The sequence below is a fragment of the Alosa sapidissima genome, chromosome 22, assembly GCF_018492685.1.
Source record: "Alosa sapidissima isolate fAloSap1 chromosome 22, fAloSap1.pri, whole genome shotgun sequence".
Lineage (NCBI taxonomy): Eukaryota > Metazoa > Chordata > Actinopteri > Clupeiformes > Clupeidae > Alosa > Alosa sapidissima.
Genome location: NC_055978.1, coordinates 1,286,937 through 1,310,734, shown reverse-complemented (window position 1 = coordinate 1,310,734; position 23,798 = coordinate 1,286,937). Strand labels below are relative to the sequence as shown.

At 41.8% G+C, this 23,798-nt stretch overlaps 1 long non-coding RNA gene across 1 annotated transcript; it reads right to left on the bottom strand.

Annotated features, from left to right (window-relative positions):
• Window positions 1-7,768: 7,768 nt before the first annotated feature.
• LOC121696885 lies at window positions 7,769-12,279 on the bottom strand. The gene is made up of 3 exons (XR_006026347.1): window positions 11,725-12,279; window positions 11,409-11,441; window positions 7,769-7,828 (listed from the first exon to the last, which is right to left on the bottom strand). It is a non-coding gene; the product is annotated as an uncharacterized LOC121696885 (long non-coding RNA).
• Window positions 12,280-23,798: the final 11,519 nt, after the last annotated feature.

Here is a 23,798-nt window from a genome sequence, read left to right as displayed (position 1 = left end):
ACCTTCCTACTGACTTTGGTGCATCATAAGGCGTACATAGGCCCATAATGTAGATCGAGAAACGCATTGTACAGCTGATACATCTTGGGCTATAATATTAAGGGACAGCTGAATTGACCACCTACACCATATATTTTCTGAAAGCCTATAGCCTATAGATGTCAATTAATATATATTAAGACATGTCCCACCTTCCTACTGACTTTGACATATCATAAGGCGTATATAGGCCTATATTGTAGATCGAGAAACGCATTGTACAGCTGATATATCTTGGGCTATACTATTAAGGGACAGCTGAATTGACCACCTAAACAATATATTTTCTGAAAGCCTATAGCCTCTAGATGTCAATTAATATACATTAAGACATGTCCCACCTTCCTACTTACTTTGGTGCATCATAAGGCGTTTGCAGGAAGGTGGACCATGTGCTAATGTATGTTAACTCACATGTATAAGTGACAAGCTTTAAGAAAATATATGCTTTGCATGGCTAAAACTGCTTTGCCTTTATGTTGGAGCTCAAAACCTATCATATGCCCCATTCATTCGCCAATTTACAAAATAGTGCGATGTATACATTTATGTCTTCCAAAGTTTGCAGGAAGGTGGGCCATGTGCTAGTGTATTAAGGGACAGCTGAATTGACCACCTAAACCACATATTTTCTGAAAACCCATTGCCTCTAGATGTCAATTAATATTAATTAAGACATTTCCCACCTTCCTACTTACTCTGGCATATGATAAAGCATACATAGGCCCATATTGTAGGTCGAGAAACAAATTGTTCAGTTGATACAATTTGGCGTACACTATTAAGGGACAGCTGATTCAACCACCTAAACCATACTAGGACTTGGCCCACCCTCCTTAAATACTTTGGCACACTATATGAAAGGCATAGACCTGCATTTTATAAGTGGACTTTATAGTCATCAGTATGTTTGAACATGTCCAGAGATACACTGAGATTGTGGTTTCTTTCTTTGTACACTTGTTTTATCTCTATTTCTAATTTCCAGGTTGTTAGCTGTTTGGTTATCCCCAAAGCAGAAAGACATGCCAGGAAGGAGCATGGCAAAGCCCGGGGATTTTTCTGCAGCTGTTCCTGCCCGTTATAGAAGGACTGCTCCTGAGAATAGATGGGTGTCTACATCGTTTTGCAAAATGGGTCTTCTACACATGATGTTTGTCAAGCACTGCTCATTGACTGGCCAGGGGTCCTCTGTATTGTGACCACTGGTCAAAGGCGCCACATGACTGTCTCAAAGTCCTCTACATCATTCCGGTGACGGGACTTCTGGCCTAGTCTGACAGGATGGGTCTTGTGTTACTGTGACCAGACGGCTCAACAATGCATCATTCTCATCCATGCCCTCATCGCCTCAAGACTGGAGTACAGCATTCTCTATGGTCTTGAAAAATATTACTGTCTTTATTATTATTATTATTATTATTATTATTATTATTATTATTATTATTACAGGTCTCTCTGCACCCGAACCAGCAGGTTCAGAGGAAGCTTCTTTTCTGTGGCTGTCACCCGACTGGACTGTAGCTCTGTATCCCGTGGTGTATACTACGAATCTCGATTAGTCGGTTAGCGAGGTATGTTGCGCTCAAAGCCAGGGTATGCTGTGACACGAAAGTGGATCTGTTTTAGTGTCGCTGTATCACCATGGTATCTTATGCTGTCAACCAAACCTGGTCGGGAGGAGGTTATGTGCTAAGTTATAGCTCAAATCGTGTAATCTACCGCCCACTGACCAATCAATTGTCTTAGAAACGAAGTTATCTCACGTGTAGGATTCTGTCATATATCGTACAGGTGGAGCTCCACCTCTACTAACATTTTGGATCTCGGATGCACTTTAATAGTGCTGTGCGTGCAAATATCCTACTATGGACGTGCATACCATACAACAACTGATGACAGTTGATTTATTTGATGTTATAGGTTAGACACAAAAAATTACCGCAGTGTAGATTAAGCTATCGCTCATGAATGCGGAAGTAATTGTTTTTAAATAGAGGCGGTCTTGTGCGTCTCCACGTTTCACGATTGGCCAACGTCATCCCAACACCGAGAACGTGCACAGATCTGAGCTGGAAGCCTAGTTTGACAAATATATCACATAACTGCTATCGTAGTATCACTTAACATATACCCCTGAGTCAAGGCTTTGTCAAGCCTCGATATGTAGACATAACCTAGATATGTCTAACGTGCTTCGTAGTATACCCCACCGGTGACAACCAATCAACTAAGCCCCCAAATACCCTATCCCACCCATAGTGTTATTTATTTACAAATGCACATACTGTAATTACAATTATACATAACCATATTCTACTGCTCTTCATGCTCTTATAATGTTACTGTTTCTGCGCTACAATGGTACTGTTACCACACTGCACATATCTGTCTATATGGTTCATACTGAATATCCATATTTATTCTGTTTTTCTCATATGTTCTGTTAATACACTGCCCATATTTATATCTAATGTATATTACTCTAAACCACCTGCTGTAAACCAACTGCATATTACTGTCTACACGACACTATACAGTATTTCTTGTCCTGCCTATGCACCATCTGTCTATACTTTGTATATCACATTGCACTTTTGCTTTGTACAGGGTTCCCACGGGTAATAGAAGTCTATTCCAGACATGGAAAGTCAGGGAATTTTTATCATTTTGGGGGCAAAGTCATGGAATATCAGGGAATTTTGTCGTAGTAGTTTATGATGTACTAGCCAAAATGCATAACATATTTCCACATAGTATTGGTGTATATCTGGTTATTAGCTTTACAGCTTGCTTGAGTAGCCCAACTGTGTTAATTCAATGCCTATTTATTCATCTCCCGCTCTAAAAAAGTAAAAGACTCTTGATGCGGGTGCTCTGAAATCATTGGTCGGTATATTGTAAGTCATGGAAATGCAGGTGTTTTGTCAGGGAAAAGTCATAGAATTTTACATTTGACTTAGAGTGGGAACCCTGTTTGTACTTTTACTCTGCACAATGACAATAAAAGTGAATCTGATCAAATGTAAATTATTATTTAGTGCCTGTAGTGCTTTGTATTAGCATATACCTTTGCTGTTTGTTTTATGTGTATTGGACAACCCCCTGTTTAAAGCAATCACAAACTTACATATTTTGATTGATCTTGATACACAGATGTGTGTTGTGCTGAAATAAACCCAATTTCACTTATCTTAGGTGCTGTGGGACTTTTGATGCACACGAAATCTTAAGAAATGGCCGTTCAGAGAGCATTGTTTTGACAGATGTTGACCAACAAAAGTTCTTAAATCATACACAAACCATTAAAACATCCATATTTTTATTGAATATGATACACAGAGGTGTGTTGTGCTGAAATAAACCCAATTTCACTTATCTTAGGTGCTGTGGTACTTTTGATGCACAAGAAATCTTAAGAAATGGCCATTCAGAGAGCATTGTTTTGACAGATGTTGATCAACAAAAGTTCTTAAATCATACACAAACCATTAAAACATCCATATTTTGATTGAATATGATACACAGAGGTGTGTTGTGCTGAAATAAACCCAATTTCACTTATCTTAGGTGCGGTGGGAATTTTGATGCACAAGAAATCTTCAGAAATGGCCGTTCAGAGAGCATTTTTTGACAGATGTTGACCAACAAAAGTTCTTAAATCATACACAAACCATTAAAACATCCATATTTTGATTGAATATGATACACAGAGGTGTGCTGTGCTGAAATAAACCCAATTTCACTAATCTAAGGTGCTGTGGGAATTTTGATGCACAAGAAATCTTCAGAAATGGCCGTTCAGAGAGCATTTTTTGACAGATGTTGACCAACAAAAGTTATTAAATCATAAACAAACCATTAAAACATCCATATTTTGATTGAATATGATACACAGAGGTGTGCTGTGCTGAAATAAACCCAATTTCACTGATCTTACCTGCCATGGCAAGTTTGATGCACCGGACATACTCAGAAACTACAATTGAAACACCCATATGGCCAGACCGGCCTAGGTAAGTGTCACACCCATTATTTCATGAAATGTCAACATGTGGCACATATTTTGATACAGGGAATGATAACAAACGTGTTTGTCAAATTTGAGACCTCTAGCTGCTTGTATGTTGTCAGGAGGCGGAGCCAAAGATTGGAAAATGTAGATTTCTAGGGGGCGCTATAGAGTCTATGAATGTGTGAGGTGTGATTTTACGTATCTCATATATTTTATGTCATAGATAGATGTCACATGCCAAATTTAGTCTGTTTATGAGGTATGCAAGTTAGAAATGCTAACCCTAGGTTTAGATGGCCATATTTTGCATAGGTCAGACAGGCCTTGATAGGATTACACCAGTTAATTCAAGATAGTACCAACACGTGGCACATATTTTGATACAGGTAATGATAACAAACTTGTTTGTCAAATTTGAGACCTCCAGCTGCTTGTATGTTGTCAGGAGGCGGAGCCAAAGATTGGAAAATGTAGATTTCTAGGGGGCGCTATAGAGTCTATGAATGTGTGAGGTGTGATTTTACGTATCTCATATATTTTATGTCATAGATAGATGTCACATGCTAAATTTAGTCGGTTTATGAGGTATGCAAGTTAGAAATGCTAACCCTAGGTTTAGATGGCCATAATTTGCATAGGTCAGACAGGCCTTGATAGGATTACACTAGTTAATTCAAGATAGTACCAACATGTGGCACATATTTTGATACACGGGATGATAACAAACTAGTTTGTCAAATTTGGGACATCTAATGACTTGTGTGTTGCCAGGAGGCGGAGCCAAATATAGGAAATATTGGATTTCTAGGGGGTGCTATAGAGTCTGTGAATATGTGAGATGCGATTTAACTACATACTCAAATATAGCTGCTTGTGTGTTGCCAGGAGGCGGAGCCAAAGATTGAAAAAAAAAAAGGATTTGTAGGGGGTGCTACAGAGTCTGTGAATATGTGAGGGTTGAGTCCATTTCACTATATTTTGTGTCATCCAAGGATGTTACATGTCAAATTTAATCAGTCATATTCTTGTTAGAAATGTGAAACCAATGTGTACATGTCCATGAATTGCAAAGGTCAGACAGGTCAGATAAGCTTACACCAGTAATTTTCAACTAATAACATGTGGCACAAATTGATATAAAGGGCATAGAAATTGGCAACTGGTTTGCCGTATTTAAGACCTGTAGCTGAGTTTGTATTGCTGTAGCTTCCTGGATGTGTGAGGTCATTTCACTTTGAGGTTTCTGAATGTGTGAAGTAATTTCACTCCGATCCCATATTTACTAACCCTAGGTTATTAGGTCATAGGTCAGACAGGCCTTTGTAGGGTCACACCAATTACTTCACAACATTAGCACATATAATGCATGTGATGAAAACAGACTTATCTGAGGTTAATTTAAGCCTTGACCTTGCTGATGAAAACCAGAGTGCAGTCAATCAGTGGTCCAAACATATAGAACCAGTACAAGTGAAAGACAATTCAAGTAATTATTTACATGGAGAGTCCTTTACTATCAAAGATGCTTTAATGTACATTGATACATGAAGGGGATATTGAAGTACTCAAGTCCCAAAGAAGGATGACAATACAATAGTATTATAGTCAATTAACATAACTCAATAAAGAATATGGTTACAATTTTAAGCATGATTTAAAGAAATTGACTTTCAAAAACTAAAAAATTAGCGTTTTTAAAGTGATTATGGATTTTTATAGTCTAAGAGCAAAAATAGCAGTATTGCTTAAGCCTATATGATGCACCAAAGTAAGTAGGAATGTTGGACATGTCTTAATTCATATTAATTGACATCTACAGACTATAGGCTTTAAGAAAATATATGGTTTAGATGGTCAATTCAGCTGTCCCTTAATAGTGTAGGCCAAAATGTATTAGCTGAACAAAATTCTTCTAAGTTATCCTAGCAACAACCTAGCAACCAACATAAGAACCATAGCAACAACCTAGCAACCATATTAATTACCCTACCAACAACCTCACAACTACCACCACAATGTCAACCGAGCAACCACCATTGCAACCAACATGATTAACCTTGCAACCAGCATAGCAACCACTTTATTTGGAATAGCAACCACCATATCTACCCTAGCAACACCCTAGCAACCTTCTTGGTTACCCTATCAACAACCTAGCAACCACCTGTACAATGCCAACCTAGCAACCACTTTGATAGTCAACCAACATGACTAGCCTCGCAACCATCTCAATTACCCTAGCAACCAGCATAGCAACCACTTAATTTAGTATAGCCACCACCATATCTACTCTAGCAACACCCTAGCAACCTTCTCAGTTACTCTATCACCAACCTAGCAACCAACATGATTACCCTATAAACCTGCATAGCAACCACTATATATCCTGTAGCAACACCATAGCAACCTTCTCAGTTACCCTAGCAATAGCTTAGCAACCACTACCATAGAAACCCCTATGTTTCACAAAATACCTGTAGAAAGCCTCCAGGGTTCCCCGCAGAAAATTGGTTAGTCAAAGTGGTATGGTGGGGTGGGGTGTTCTTGTTTGTACGATACAATAAAGACTCCACCATACAAACTATACCACACTATACAATTTTTTACAAATAAGAACAGTGAATTAATGTGTGCAACTTTAACAAACAATATACAAACTATACAACAATGAAGTGGAAAAGAATGCAAAAGAAAAACATTTTCAAAATGTGCAAACGTAATCACAGTCACTGCTTATGGCAGAGCTGACAGCATCGCTACAGCCATCCTCCTTGGTTTAAAAAAACACAATTCAAGGGCCCTTTGATAATTGCACTCTTTAACAAGTGCGGACCATTTATGCTTTCATGCAGGCTATCAGACTGTTGCCCTGCAGCCTGTTCTGCAAGTCTATCTTGATCTATACATGGAGAGTAAATGAAGTTTAGATTATTTTAGACTTTTGTGTAAGATGTGTAAGATTTACACAAACGATGATAAATAACACGATGACACCACCCGCTGCAGACCATAGGATGTGAGAATGCGCTCCACAACACAGCTGTAAATGGAAGCAAGGACTGAGGTGTCAAGGCCATCATGCTTCAGCCCCTTCAGGAAGTGGACAAACAAGGCCTTGTTTACATGCTCGCTGTCTTGTTGTTTGTAGAAGGACACTGCTTTAACAGCTCCTTTCTGTAGGTGTCCTGTTGGAGTCATATAATGAAATGGAATGCATACATCAGGATATCAGGAGCGAGGATCTGTGAAAACATAAGTAGAAGAGAGAAATTTAAGATATGTTTAGAACATTTTGAGCTCCAACACAAAGGCAAAGCAGTTTCAGCCATGCAAACCATATATTTTCTTAAAGCCTGTCACTTGTACATGTGAGTTAACATACACTAGCACATGGCCCACCTTCCTGCAAACTTTGGAGGATATAAATGTATACATGGCACTATTTTGTATATTGTCAAAGTCAGTAGAAAGGTGGGACATGTCCTAATGTATATTAATTGACATCTAGAGGCTATAGGCTTTCAGAAAATATATGGTTTAGGTCAGTGTTTTTCAACCACTGTGCCGGGGCACACTAGTGTGACTGAGGTGTCAAGGCCAGCATGCTTCAGCCTCTTCAGGAAGTAGACAAATGAGTAGCCAAACAAGGACAAACAAGGCCTTGCTTACATGCTGGCTGTCTTGTAGTTTGGCACCACTCTCCTTTCTGTGAGTGTTCTGTTGGAGTCATATAATGAAGTGCAACCCATACATCAGGATATCAGGAGCAAGGATCTGTGAAAACATAAGTAGAGGGGAGAAAAAAAAGACATAAAGATATGTCGAGAAAACATTGCAGGACCATCCCTAAACAACACATCAGGACACCTTTCTTTCCTTTTTCATTTGATCACTACTGCAATTCATAGACATATGTTGTATACAGGTGAGACAAGGGTAAAACCGATGTGGGTATTTATGCTATTATAGAATAGGCTACTAAAATATAACTCCACAACTTCAGGTGTCAATTTGTATTTGTAGTTCTTCTGCAGGAAAATCAGTATAGGCTACTTTGAACATTAAAAGCTGCATGCACTACGTAGTACACACATGCATACAATGCATTATTTTGGAGATAGAAATGTTGTACTGCTTTGTTTTTCAGAAAAACGGTAGTAGCCTATAACAGAATTTTTTGTCACATGAATTACCCAGACCCAAAGAAACAAATAGCTTATTACGTGAAACTGACCTGCTTATAATTTAATGTCAAACAACATCTCAACTAATTGAAAATCAGGATTGTATCACCATCACACTCATTCCGATAATTTAACCATAACGTGTCGTGAACAACGATTTATTTGGCTAATTATCATGTATTTGTCCACATCTTTTACCATTATAAGACATTGAATTGAACTAAGATATTGCTAATTTCAATTACCCAGACCCAAAGAAACAAATAGCTTATTACATGAAACTGACCTCATTATAATTTAATGTCAAACACCATGTCAACTAATTGAAAAGCAGGATTGTATCACCATCGCATTCATTTAGATAATTTAACCATAACGTGTCGTGAACAATGATTTATTTAATTGTCAATCATGATTTAACAATGATGTGTCACATGACAGCAACCAGCCTATCACACTGGGGCTCTTATACGGGGCTCTTCGGTGTTTTTAAAGCGTTTACATAACTCAAAAAATCTGCAGATGACACAGCAATAGTGGGGTTAATACAGAATAGCGAGGAGACCAACTACAGGACCTGGGTGGATCAATTTGCGAAATGGTGTAGGTCCAGCTGTCTTCTTCTAAATATACAGAAAACAAAGCAAATAATAATAGACTACAGTACAGAACTGGGAGCCAGTCCCCCCAGTGTATGGTTAAAAATGGTGAGGATGTTGTGATTGTAGTCGAGTACAAGTACTTAGGCACAATCAGAGGCGCACCTTGTCAACAGGCAAGGCAGGCAACTGTTTGGAGCCCCAAGCCACTAAGGGGCCCTCGACCTGGTCTCAGCGCGTTTGCCGGTGGGTCGAGCGAGAATTTCGTCCATAGAGATTGAATGATATATTTATTTTGCGTGCTCCTGTCCTGTTGTACAAACAGTAGGCTACATCTGTACATATGTAGGCCCTATGCTATGGCCTTATAAACAGCGGATCTGAGTTCAAAAGAGTTAAAAGAATCCGCACATATTTAGGCTACTGTGGTAGCCTAAACGTCAATCGAGGGTGCAGTGATGACGGATCAACATCGGAGTTTGGCATTTAGCCTACTCAATGAAGTTAGGCTAATGTTAATTGACAGAAAGATTGAACATGGTTTGCTACATCTATACGCCAGTAAACTTCAGCTAGCTAGTTACAGTAACAGTTACAACTAGTTAAGCAAGGAGACGGTTAACGTTATGTTTGTAATAGGGCTGTCAGCCATAACATGTTAATCACGATGCAGTAAGGACCAAGCATACGCGTTAATTTTTTAGAACCCGATTGACGCAAAGTGCTCCAAAAACACAACATTTCTTCTTTGTTACATTGCTCCGGAACTGTTCATCGCAGCGAGATGAAACCTTTAAGAGCAGAAGTGGGGCTTTCCAACGAGACTACACACTTGCCTGTACGATCAAGTATGGGTATGGGGGAAAAAATCATGAAATTAAATCAAATTGCATCATATTTACAGTCTACAGTTCTTTTTACCTGCGTACCCATTACTTTCGTTTGAATTACTCGCGAACCCGTGATCGCATAGATATGGCAAGCATATCAGATGAAAGAAGAGACACAGGGCTATCCATTGGTACCATGTATATCCTTCTGGGTTATACAACAGACGAAGTGATAGCAAAATAATAACTTCATATCGCTGGACTTACCCCACGTTTTTGTCTGTTTTTATGACAAAGCATGTTTATGATGCAACTTTATCGTGTGTTTCTCTATGGCAAAGCATGTTCATAATCCGGTTTTGAGATCCTAGCAAATTCCTGCGTGGCATCCAATTCAAGGCTCACATTGCATCCCAATTTGTTCAACAAAGAAACCCCGTTTTTGCCTCTACTTTGTTCATGGCAATGCAGTTAAAAAAGTTGTTGTAGAGAACCATTATGAGTGCATACAACATAGGCACACAGGCTAACACGCAAACTCGGGTCAAGTCAGGTCAGATCAGTTCGTGTCACAGATATAGAGCGCAGAGAGGTCATTTTTCATCACTAAATTAAAAAAAATGCCATTTATTTCTGTAAGGCGCACACCACATATGTCTGTAAATTGCTCAGCCCCAGAGAATCCCTCCACCATGGCAATGATTTTGCCAGATTCAGGACAGTCTGATCTACACACGCATACTGTAAGGCAAGTCGAGCTGCCAGCTTGCAGTACATGTCAAAATATAAGAATTTTTATAATACGCTTTTGTATTTTTATTATTTAACATAATAACCTAATGGTGATATAACATAATGGTGATAACACTTGTCGGTAGGGCCCTCTTGGAATTTTTGCTTGGGGCCCCCACAGACTCTAGAATCGCCTCTGGGCACAATAATAGATAATAAGTTGCAATGGGACAGTAATACCAACACCATCTATAAAAAGGGGCTGCAGAGGCTGCATTTTATGTGCAAACTAAGACAATTTAGAGTGGATAGAGATATATTACCTTTCTATCATTCATTTGTGAAGAGCATGCTACTTTTTTGTTGTGTTACCTGGTATTTCTCTTTGTCAGTGACCAAAAAAACCAAACTGAGCAAGATAGTTAACATGGCCAGCAAGGTTGAGGGGCAAAAACCAGACAGTATTGCTACGACCTGTGAAAGAAGGGTGTTGAAGAAAGGTCATGCAAATAATAGAGATATGTCACATCCCATACACCAGGCATATGAGGTGTTGCCAGCAGGGAGGTTCAGGCTACCTTCTTTCCAAACAAATTGAGCCAGTAGGTAATTCATTCCAACTAGCATTACATTGATGAACAAGACGTTACCTGCAGGACCATGCACTTTCTTTCCAGCTGGACTATCACAGTATGCACAACTGCACTTTATCATTCTATAAATGTGTAGTGGGGTCTGTGCCTTCTGCCCTGATGTTGTGTATGTGTGGGAGTGTGGTAGGGTGGGGGCGGTTGGGGTGAGGGAAATTCTGGTCTATATTCCGTCTTGTATTCAGTCTTGTCTAACTGTCTACTGTATGGCGCAGAACAATTTTCCGAAAGGACAAATAATAAATCTATCTATCTATCTATCTATCTATCTATTATTTTAGAAGATTTTGGTTTGATTTTGGTTTGAACACCTTTCTACGAAAATCAATCTTGGGATAAAGTAATTATACACTACTCACCCTGGGGCTCATATAGGGTTTTCCCTCTAGACCCTGCAAGTGGCAATAAAGACAATTTAGACCACCATGGCGTAAAGTATGCATGCTTAAAATGCAACAAGTACAAAAAATCATATACAGACACAAACACAATCATACACAATCATATTTTTATGTCTGTTGGACAATTCAATCATCCACACTCATCCCTCTCCTCCCAAGGGACATATGCATATCTTTACATTCAACGTAGTTTTCATAAAGCTTTTCTACATATGGGTGTAGAATTTTTGATAACATATGGCTCCTTTTATCCTAAAGAATGTCAAATACATACCGACTGGCTCATCAAAACAGGAAAGGCTATCCAGACCAAGTCCATGTAGATCCTTCACAGTTGAAAATGAAGAGGCCTTATCTGAAAAAGATCAATAGAAACCTTACTCTAAATCCCCATCCAAGAACAATTACTATGTGTTCTCCTTTTCTTCAGTAGCAAATACACTGCCCGTGAATCAGAAATATATTGGTGTCCCAATATAATGTTTACTCATAACAGCTGGCAATAGTGATTGCATGCAGATAAGTAACCGTGCAGCAAGATTGTGTCAGCTTAATGTTACAGTTTGCGGCATTGGACAGTTAGGAAACAGTAGGTGAGTGGCGTGGGTCAGCATAGGAGATGGTAGACGAGTTGTGCTTGACAGTAGGCAAGAGGCAAAAGATAGTAGGCAAGTGGCGCAGGGCAGTAAAGGAGACAGTAGGAGAGTGGCATGGAATAATAGGAAACAGACACGTCACCAACAACAGTGCGAGTGGCCTACTGTAATTACTGCTATTATTATCATTATTATGTATTATTATCAATTTGTTTTGTTATAGGCTAGACACACATTCCATATTCACTGTATAGGCTATTTCTGTCACTGTACACATGTCATCTGGAAAACTTGCCTATTTATCTAACTGTTGTACATAATTAATCTTGATCGTCTACATAACTGCTTCTTTGCACTTCTGGTTGGATGTCAACTGCATTTCATTGGCTCTGTACCTGTAGCCTACTCTTTTAAATTACAATAAAATTGAATCTAATCTAAATCTAGCCTAATCTAATCTCTAATATTATGGGCTACACACATTGCAATTCTCTATTGAATTAAACCCCTCTCTTAATCAGGTTAAAGAAATACAACTCTATGAGACTCCCGGGACATCTTATGAAGCCAAGAACCTGACTGTTTGTAACTGTTTGCGTCCTGTTTCTTGTGCTTTTTTACTGAGGGCAATCATATTAATCATTGATATCAATTGCAACACCCAGAGGAATAAAAATACATTTTACAAAATTAGGGAATGCCGCGATCGGCGGACTTTGACCTACACACGCAGTAGCAGGTGTCAAGAGACTCTATGAGACTCCCGCGACATCTTATGAAGCCAAGAACCTGACTGTTTGTAACTGTTTGCCTCCTGTTTCTTGTGCTTTTTTACTGAGGGCAATCATATTAATCATTGATATCAATTGCAACACCCAGAGGAATAAAAATACATTTTACAAAATAGGGGAATGCCGCGATCAGCGGACTTTGACCTACACACAGGCAGTAGCCTGCGTCACGAGACTCTAATCATGTATATACTGAGCACTGCATTAATCAGCGTCTCCTCCGTGGCACACATAGGAAAGGCAGCGCTGTGCTATATAGCACTCTAAGAATTGCATAGCTGGTTCGAATCCGGCCTGATGCACCGGCCGCTGGGCCGTTCCCTCCGACTCACGTTGTTTTACGTGACGCCGTCCTCTGGTCATCGCGTTCCGATCGCCCGCGACATCTTATGAAGCCAAGAACCTGACTGTTTGTAACTGTTTGCGTCCTGTTTCTTGTGCTTTTTTACTGAGGGCAATCATATTAATCATTGATATCAATTGCAACACCCAGAGGAATAAAAATACATTTTACAAAATAGGGGAATGCCGCGATCAGCGGACTTTGACCTACACACAGGCAGTAGCCTGCGTCACGAGACTCTAATCATGTATATACTGAGCACTGCATTAATCAGCGTCTCCTCCGTGGCACACATAGGAAAGGCAGCGCTGTGCTGTATAGCACTCTAAGAATTGCATAGCTGGTTCGAATCCGGCCTGATGCACCGGCCGCTGGGCCGTTCCCTCCGACTCACGTTGTTTTACGTGACGCCGTCCTCTGGTCATCGCGTTCCGATCGCCCGCGACATCTTATGAAGCCAAGAACCTGACTGTTTGTAACTGTTTGCGTCCTGTTTCTTGTGCTTTTTTACTGAGGGCAATCATATTAATCATTGATATCAATTGCAACACCCAGAGGAATAAAAATACATTTTACAAAATTAGGGAATGCCGCGATCGGCGGACTTTGACCTACACACGCAGTAGCCGGTGTCAAGAGACTCTATGAGACTCCCGCGACATCTTATGAAGCCAAGAACCTGACTGTTTGTAACTGTTTGCCTCCTGTTTCTTGTGCTTTTTTACTGAGGGCAATCATATTAATCATTGATATCACTTGCAACACCCAGAGGAATAAAAATACATTTTACAAAATAGGGGAATGCTGCGATCGGCGGACTTTGACCTACACACGCAGTAGCCGTGTCAAGAGACTCTAATCATGTATATACTGAGCACTGCATTAATCAGCGTCTCCTCCGTGGCACACATAGGAAAGGCAGCGCTGTGCTACATAGCACTCTAAGAATTGCATAGCTGGTTCGAATCCGGCCTGATGCACCGGCCGCTGGGCCGTTCCCGCCGACTCACGTTGTTTTACGTGACGCCGTCCTCTGGTCATCGCGTTCTGATCGCCCGCGACATCTTATGAAGCCAAGAACCTGACTGTTTGTAACTGTTTGCGTCCTGTTTCTTGTGCTTTTTTACAGAGGGCAATCATATTAATCATTGATATCAATTGCAACACCCAGAGGAATAAAAATACATTTTACAAAATTAGGGAATGCCGCGATCGGCGGACTTTGACCTACACGCAGTAGCCGGTGTCAAGAGACTCTATGAGACTCCCGTGACATCTTATGAAGCCAAGAACCTGACTGTTTGTAACTGTTTGCGTCCTATTTCTTGTGCTTTTTTACTGAGGGCAATCATATTAATCATTGATATCAATTGCAACACCCAGAGGAATAAAAATACATTTTACAAAATTAGGGAATGCTGCGATCGGCGGACTTTGACCTACACACGCAGTAGCCAGTGTCAAGAGACTCTATGAGACTCCCGCGACATCTTATGAAGCCAAGAACCTGACTGTTTGTAACTGTTTGCCTCCTGTTTCTTGTGCTTTTTTACTGAGGGCAATCATATTAATCATTGATATCAATTGCAACACCCAGAGGAATAAAAATACATTTTACAAAATAGGGGAATGCCGCGATCAGCGGACTTTGACCTACACACAGGCAGTAGCCTGCGTCACGAGACTCTAATCATGTATATACTGAGCACTGCATTAATCAGCGTCTCCTCCGTGGCACACATAGGAAAGGCAGCGCTGTGCTATATAGCACTCTAAGAATTGCATAGCTGGTTCGAATCCGGCCTGATGCACCGGCCGCTGGGCCGTTCCCTCCGACTCACGTTGTTTTACGTGACGCCGTCCTCTGGTCATCGCGTTCCGATCGCCCGCGACATCTTATGAAGCCAAGAACCTGACTGTTTGTAACTGTTTGCGTCCTGTTTCTTGTGCTTTTTTACTGAGGGCAATCATATTAATCATTGATATCAATTGCAACACCCAGAGGAATAAAAATACATTTTACAAAATTAGGGAATGCCGCGATCGGCGGACTTTGACCTACACACGCAGTAGCCGGTGTCAAGAAACTCTATGAGACTCCCGCGACATCTTATGAAGCCAAGAACCTGACTGTTTGTAACTGTTTGCGTCCTGTTTCTTGTGCTTTTTTACTGAGGGCAATCATATTAATCATTGATATCAATTGCAACACCCAGAGCAATAAAAATACATTTTACAAAATTAGGGAATGCCGCGATCGGCGGACTTTGACCTACACACGCAGTAGCCGGTGTCAAGAGACTCTATGAGACTCCCGGGACATCTTATGAAGCCAAGAACCTGACTGTTTGTAACTGTTTGCGTCCTGTTTCTTGTGCTTTTTTACTGAGGGCAATCATATTAATCATTGATATCAATTGCAACACCCAGAGGAATAAAAATACATTTTACAAAATTAGGGAATGCCGCGATCGGCGGACTTTGACCTACACACGCAGTAGCCGGTGTCAAGAGACTCTATGAGACTCCCGCGACATCTTATGAAGCCAAGAACCTGACTGTTTGTAACTGTTTGCCTCCTGTTTCTTGTGCTTTTTTACTGAGGGCAATCATATTAATCATTGATATCACTTGCAACACCCAGAGGAATAAAAATACATTTTACAAAATAGGGGAATGCTGCGATCGGCGGACTTTGACCTACACACGCAGTAGCCGTGTCAAGAGACTCTAATCATGTATATACTGAGCACTGCATTAATCAGCGTCTCCTCCGTGGCACACATAGGAAAGGCAGCGCTGTGCTACATAGCACTCTAAGAATTGCATAGCTGGTTCGAATCCGGCCTGATGCACCGGCCGCTGGGCCGTTCCCGCCGACTCACGTTGTTTTACGTGACGCCGTCCTCTGGTCATCGCGTTCTGATCGCCCGCGACATCTTATGAAGCCAAGAACCTGACTGTTTGTAACTGTTTGCGTCCTGTTTCTTGTGCTTTTTTACAGAGGGCAATCATATTAATCATTGATATCAATTGCAACACCCAGAGGAATAAAAATACATTTTACAAAATTAGGGAATGCCGCGATCGGCGGACTTTGACCTACACGCAGTAGCCGGTGTCAAGAGACTCTATGAGACTCCCGTGACATCTTATGAAGCCAAGAACCTGACTGTTTGTAACTGTTTGCGTCCTATTTCTTGTGCTTTTTTACTGAGGGCAATCATATTAATCATTGATATCAATTGCAACACCCAGAGGAATAAAAATACATTTTACAAAATTAGGGAATGCTGCGATCGGCGGACTTTGACCTACACACGCAGTAGCCAGTGTCAAGAGACTCTATGAGACTCCCGCGACATCTTATGAAGCCAAGAACCTGACTGTTTGTAACTGTTTGCCTCCTGTTTCTTGTGCTTTTTTACTGAGGGCAATCATATTAATCATTGATATCAATTGCAACACCCAGAGGAATAAAAATACATTTTACAAAATAGGGGAATGCCGCGATCAGCGGACTTTGACCTACACACAGGCAGTAGCCTGCGTCACGAGACTCTAATCATGTATATACTGAGCACTGCATTAATCAGCGTCTCCTCCGTGGCACACATAGGAAAGGCAGCGCTGTGCTGTATAGCACTCTAAGAATTGCATAGCTGGTTCGAATCCGGCCTGATGCACCGGCCGCTGGGCCGTTCCCTCCGACTCACGTTGTTTTACGTGACGCCGTCCTCTGGTCATCGCGTTCCGATCGCCCGCGACATCTTATGAAGCCAAGAACCTGACTGTTTGTAACTGTTTGCGTCCTGTTTCTTGTGCTTTTTTACTGAGGGCAATCATATTAATCATTGATATCAATTGCAACACCCAGAGGAATAAAAATACATTTTACAAAATTAGGGAATGCCGCGATCGGCGGACTTTGACCTACACACGCAGTAGCCGGTGTCAAGAGACTCTATGAGACTCCCGCGACATCTTATGAAGCCAAGAACCTGACTGTTTGTAACTGTTTGCCTCCTGTTTCTTGTGCTTTTTTACTGAGGGCAATCATATTAATCATTGATATCACTTGCAACACCCAGAGGAATAAAAATACATTTTACAAAATAGGGGAATGCTGCGATCGGCGGACTTTGACCTACACACGCAGTAGCCGTGTCAAGAGACTCTAATCATGTATATACTGAGCACTGCATTAATCAGCGTCTCCTCCGTGGCACACATAGGAAAGGCAGCGCTGTGCTACATAGCACTCTAAGAATTGCATAGCTGGTTCGAATCCGGCCTGATGCACCGGCCGCTGGGCCGTTCCCGCCGACTCACGTTGTTTTACGTGACGCCGTCCTCTGGTCATCGCGTTCTGATCGCCCGCGACATCTTATGAAGCCAAGAACCTGACTGTTTGTAACTGTTTGCGTCCTGTTTCTTGTGCTTTTTTACAGAGGGCAATCATATTAATCATTGATATCAATTGCAACACCCAGAGGAATAAAAATACATTTTACAAAATTAGGGAATGCCGCGATCGGCGGACTTTGACCTACACGCAGTAGCCGGTGTCAAGAGACTCTATGAGACTCCCGTGACATCTTATGAAGCCAAGAACCTGACTGTTTGTAACTGTTTGCGTCCTATTTCTTGTGCTTTTTTACTGAGGGCAATCATATTAATCATTGATATCAATTGCAACACCCAGAGGAATAAAAATACATTTTACAAAATTAGGGAATGCTGCGATCGGCGGACTTTGACCTACACACGCAGTAGCCAGTGTCAAGAGACTCTATGAGACTCCCGCGACATCTTATGAAGCCAAGAACCTGACTGTTTGTAACTGTTTGCCTCCTGTTTCTTGTGCTTTTTTACTGAGGGCAATCATATTAATCATTGATATCAATTGCAACACCCAGAGGAATAAAAATACATTTTACAAAATAGGGGAATGCCGCGATCAGCGGACTTTGACCTACACACAGGCAGTAGCCTGCGTCACGAGACTCTAATCATGTATATACTGAGCACTGCATTAATCAGCGTCTCCTCCGTGGCACACATAGGAAAGGCAGCGCTGTGCTATATAGCACTCTAAGAATTGCATAGCTGGTTCGAATCCGGCCTGATGCACCGGCCGCTGGGCCGTTCCCTCCGACTCACGTTGTTTTACGTGACGCCGTCCTCTGGTCATCGCGTTCCGATCGCCCGCGACATCTTATGAAGCCAAGAACCTGACTGTTTGTAACTGTTTGCGTCCTGTTTCTTGTGCTTTTTTACTGAGGGCAATCATATTAATCATTGATATCAATTGCAACACCCAGAGGAATAAAAATACATTTTACAAAATTAGGGAATGCCGCGATCGGCGGACTTTGACCTACACACGCAGTAGCCGGTGTCAAGAAACTCTATGAGACTCCCGCGACATCTTATGAAGCCAAGAACCTGACTGTTTGTAACTGTTTGCGTCCTGTTTCTTGTGCTTTTTTACTGAGGGCAATCATATTAATCATTGATATCAATTGCAACACCCAGAGCAATAAAAATACATTTTACAAAATTAGGGAATGCCGCGATCGGCGGACTTTGACCTACACACGCAGTAGCCGGTGTCAAGAGACTCTATGAGACTCCCGGGACATCTTATGAAGCCAAGAACCTGACTGTTTGTAACTGTTTGCGTCCTGTTTCTTGTGCTTTTTTACTGAGGGCAATCATATTAATCATTGATATCAATTGCAACACCCAGAGGAATAAAAATACATTTTACAAAATTAGGGAATGCCGCGATCGGCGGACTTTGACCTACACACGCAGTAGCCGGTGTCAAGAGACTCTATGAGACTCCCGCGACATCTTATGAAGCCAAGAACCTGACTGTTTGTAACTGTTTGCCTCCTGTTTCTTGTGCTTTTTTACTGAGGGCAATCATATTAATCATTGATATCACTTGCAACACCCAGAGGAATAAAAATACATTTTACAAAATAGGGGAATGCTGCGATCGGCGGACTTTGACCTACACACGCAGTAGCCGTGTCAAGAGACTCTAATCATGTATATACTGAGCACTGCATTAATCAGCGTCTCCTCCGTGGCACACATAGGAAAGGCAGCGCTGTGCTACATAGCACTCTAAGAATTGCATAGCTGGTTCGAATCCGGCCTGATGCACCGGCCGCTGGGCCGTTCCCGCCGACTCACGTTGTTTTACGTGACGCCGTCCTCTGGTCATCGCGTTCTGATCGCCCGCGACATCTTATGAAGCCAAGAACCTGACTGTTTGTAACTGTTTGCGTCCTGTTTCTTGTGCTTTTTTACAGAGGGCAATCATATTAATCATTGATATCAATTGCAACACCCAGAGGAATAAAAATACATTTTACAAAATTAGGGAATGCCGCGATCGGCGGACTTTGACCTACACGCAGTAGCCGGTGTCAAGAGACTCTATGAGACTCCCGTGACATCTTATGAAGCCAAGAACCTGACTGTTTGTAACTGTTTGCGTCCTATTTCTTGTGCTTTTTTACTGAGGGCAATCATATTAATCATTGATATCAATTGCAACACCCAGAGGAATAAAAATACATTTTACAAAATTAGGGAATGCTGCGATCGGCGGACTTTGACCTACACACGCAGTAGCCAGTGTCAAGAGACTCTATGAGACTCCCGCGACATCTTATGAAGCCAAGAACCTGACTGTTTGTAACTGTTTGCCTCCTGTTTCTTGTGCTTTTTTACTGAGGGCAATCATATTAATCATTGATATCAATTGCAACACCCAGAGGAATAAAAATACATTTTACAAAATAGGGGAATGCCGCGATCAGCGGACTTTGACCTACACACAGGCAGTAGCCTGCGTCACGAGACTCTAATCATGTATATACTGAGCACTGCATTAATCAGCGTCTCCTCCGTGGCACACATAGGAAAGGCAGCGCTGTGCTATATAGCACTCTAAGAATTGCATAGCTGGTTCGAATCCGGCCTGATGCACCGGCCGCTGGGCCGTTCCCTCCGACTCACGTTGTTTTACGTGACGCCGTCCTCTGGTCATCGCGTTCCGATCGCCCGCGACATCTTATGAAGCCAAGAACCTGACTGTTTGTAACTGTTTGCGTCCTGTTTCTTGTGCTTTTTTACTGAGGGCAATCATATTAATCATTGATATCAATTGCAACACCCAGAGGAATAAAAATACATTTTACAAAATTAGGGAATGCCGCGATCGGCGGACTTTGACCTACACACGCAGTAGCCGGTGTCAAGAAACTCTATGAGACTCCCGCGACATCTTATGAAGCCAAGAACCTGACTGTTTGTAACTGTTTGCGTCCTGTTTCTTGTGCTTTTTTACTGAGGGCAATCATATTAATCATTGATATCAATTGCAACACCCAGAGCAATAAAAATACATTTTACAAAATTAGGGAATGCCGCGATCGGCGGACTTTGACCTACACACGCAGTAGCCGGTGTCAAGAGACTCTATGAGACTCCCGGGACATCTTATGAAGCCAAGAACCTGACTGTTTGTAACTGTTTGCGTCCTGTTTCTTGTGCTTTTTTACTGAGGGCAATCATATTAATCATTGATATCAATTGCAACACCCAGAGGAATAAAAATACATTTTACAAAATTAGGGAATGCCGCGATCGGCGGACTTTGACCTACACACGCAGTAGCCGGTGTCAAGAGACTCTATGAGACTCCCGCGACATCTTATGAAGCCAAGAACCTGACTGTTTGTAACTGTTTGCCTCCTGTTTCTTGTGCTTTTTTACTGAGGGCAATCATATTAATCATTGATATCACTTGCAACACCCAGAGGAATAAAAATACATTTTACAAAATAGGGGAATGCTGCGATCGGCGGACTTTGACCTACACACGCAGTAGCCGTGTCAAGAGACTCTAATCATGTATATACTGAGCACTGCATTAATCAGCGTCTCCTCCGTGGCACACATAGGAAAGGCAGCGCTGTGCTACATAGCACTCTAAGAATTGCATAGCTGGTTCGAATCCGGCCTGATGCACCGGCCGCTGGGCCGTTCCCGCCGACTCACGTTGTTTTACGTGACGCCGTCCTCTGGTCATCGCGTTCTGATCGCCCGCGACATCTTATGAAGCCAAGAACCTGACTGTTTGTAACTGTTTGCGTCCTGTTTCTTGTGCTTTTTTACAGAGGGCAATCATATTAATCATTGATATCAATTGCAACACCCAGAGGAATAAAAATACATTTTACAAAATTAGGGAATGCCGCGATCGGCGGACTTTGACCTACACGCAGTAGCCGGTGTCAAGAGACTCTATGAGACTCCCGTGACATCTTATGAAGCCAAGAACCTGACTGTTTGTAACTGTTTGCGTCCTATTTCTTGTGCTTTTTTACTGAGGGCAATCATATTAATCATTGATATCAATTGCAACACCCAGAGGAATAAAAATACATTTTACAAAATTAGGGAATGCTGCGATCGGCGGACTTTGACCTACACACGCAGTAGCCAGTGTCAAGAGACTCTATGAGACTCCCGCGACATCTTATGAAGCCAAGAACCTGACTGTTTGTAACTGTTTGCCTCCTGTTTCTTGTGCTTTTTTACTGAGGGCAATCATATTAATCATTGATATCAATTGCAACACCCAGAGGAATAAAAATACATTTTACAAAATAGGGGAATGCCGCGATCAGCGGACTTTGACCTACACACAGGCAGTAGCCTGCGTCACGAGACTCTAATCATGTATATACTGAGCACTGCATTAATCAGCGTCTCCTCCGTGGCACACATAGGAAAGGCAGCGCTGTGCTATATAGCACTCTAAGAATTGCATAGCTGGTTCGAATCCGGCCTGATGCACCGGCCGCTGGGCCGTTCCCTCCGACTCACGTTGTTTTACGTGACGCCGTCCTCTGGTCATCGCGTTCCGATCGCCCGCGACATCTTATGAAGCCAAGAACCTGACTGTTTGTAACTGTTTGCGTCCTGTTTCTTGTGCTTTTTTACTGAGGGCAATCATATTAATCATTGATATCAATTGCAACACCCAGAGGAATAAAAATACATTTTACAAAATTAGGGAATGCCGCGATCGGCGGACTTTGACCTACACACGCAGTAGCCGGTGTCAAGAAACTCTATGAGACTCCCGCGACATCTTATGAAGCCAAGAACCTGACTGTTTGTAACTGTTTGCGTCCTGTTTCTTGTGCTTTTTTACTGAGGGCAATCATATTAATCATTGATATCAATTGCAACACCCAGAGCAATAAAAATACATTTTACAAAATTAGGGAATGCCGCGATCGGCGGACTTTGACCTACACACGCAGTAGCCGGTGTCAAGAGACTCTATGAGACTCCCGGGACATCTTATGAAGCCAAGAACCTGACTGTTTGTAACTGTTTGCGTCCTGTTTCTTGTGCTTTTTTACTGAGGGCAATCATATTAATCATTGATATCAATTGCAACACCCAGAGGAATAAAAATACATTTTACAAAATTAGGGAATGCCGCGATCGGCGGACTTTGACCTACACACGCAGTAGCCGGTGTCAAGAGACTCTATGAGACTCCCGCGACATCTTATGAAGCCAAGAACCTGACTGTTTGTAACTGTTTGCCTCCTGTTTCTTGTGCTTTTTTACTGAGGGCAATCATATTAATCATTGATATCACTTGCAACACCCAGAGGAATAAAAATACATTTTACAAAATAGGGGAATGCTGCGATCGGCGGACTTTGACCTACACACGCAGTAGCCGTGTCAAGAGACTCTAATCATGTATATACTGAGCACTGCATTAATCAGCGTCTCCTCCGTGGCACACATAGGAAAGGCAGCGCTGTGCTACATAGCACTCTAAGAATTGCATAGCTGGTTCGAATCCGGCCTGATGCACCGGCCGCTGGGCCGTTCCCGCCGACTCACGTTGTTTTACGTGACGCCGTCCTCTGGTCATCGCGTTCTGATCGCCCGCGACATCTTATGAAGCCAAGAACCTGACTGTTTGTAACTGTTTGCGTCCTGTTTCTTGTGCTTTTTTACAGAGGGCAATCATATTAATCATTGATATCAATTGCAACACCCAGAGGAATAAAAATACATTTTACAAAATTAGGGAATGCCGCGATCGGCGGACTTTGACCTACACGCAGTAGCCGGTGTCAAGAGACTCTATGAGACTCCCGTGACATCTTATGAAGCCAAGAACCTGACTGTTTGTAACTGTTTGCGTCCTATTTCTTGTGCTTTTTTACTGAGGGCAATCATATTAATCATTGATATCAATTGCAACACCCAGAGGAATAAAAATACATTTTACAAAATTAGGGAATGCTGCGATCGGCGGACTTTGACCTACACACGCAGTAGCCAGTGTCAAGAGACTCTATGAGACTCCCGCGACATCTTATGAAGCCAAGAACCTGACTGTTTGTAACTGTTTGCCTCCTGTTTCTTGTGCTTTTTTACTGAGGGCAATCATATTAATCATTGATATCAATTGCAACACCCAGAGGAATAAAAATACATTTTACAAAATAGGGGAATGCCGCGATCAGCGGACTTTGACCTACACACAGGCAGTAGC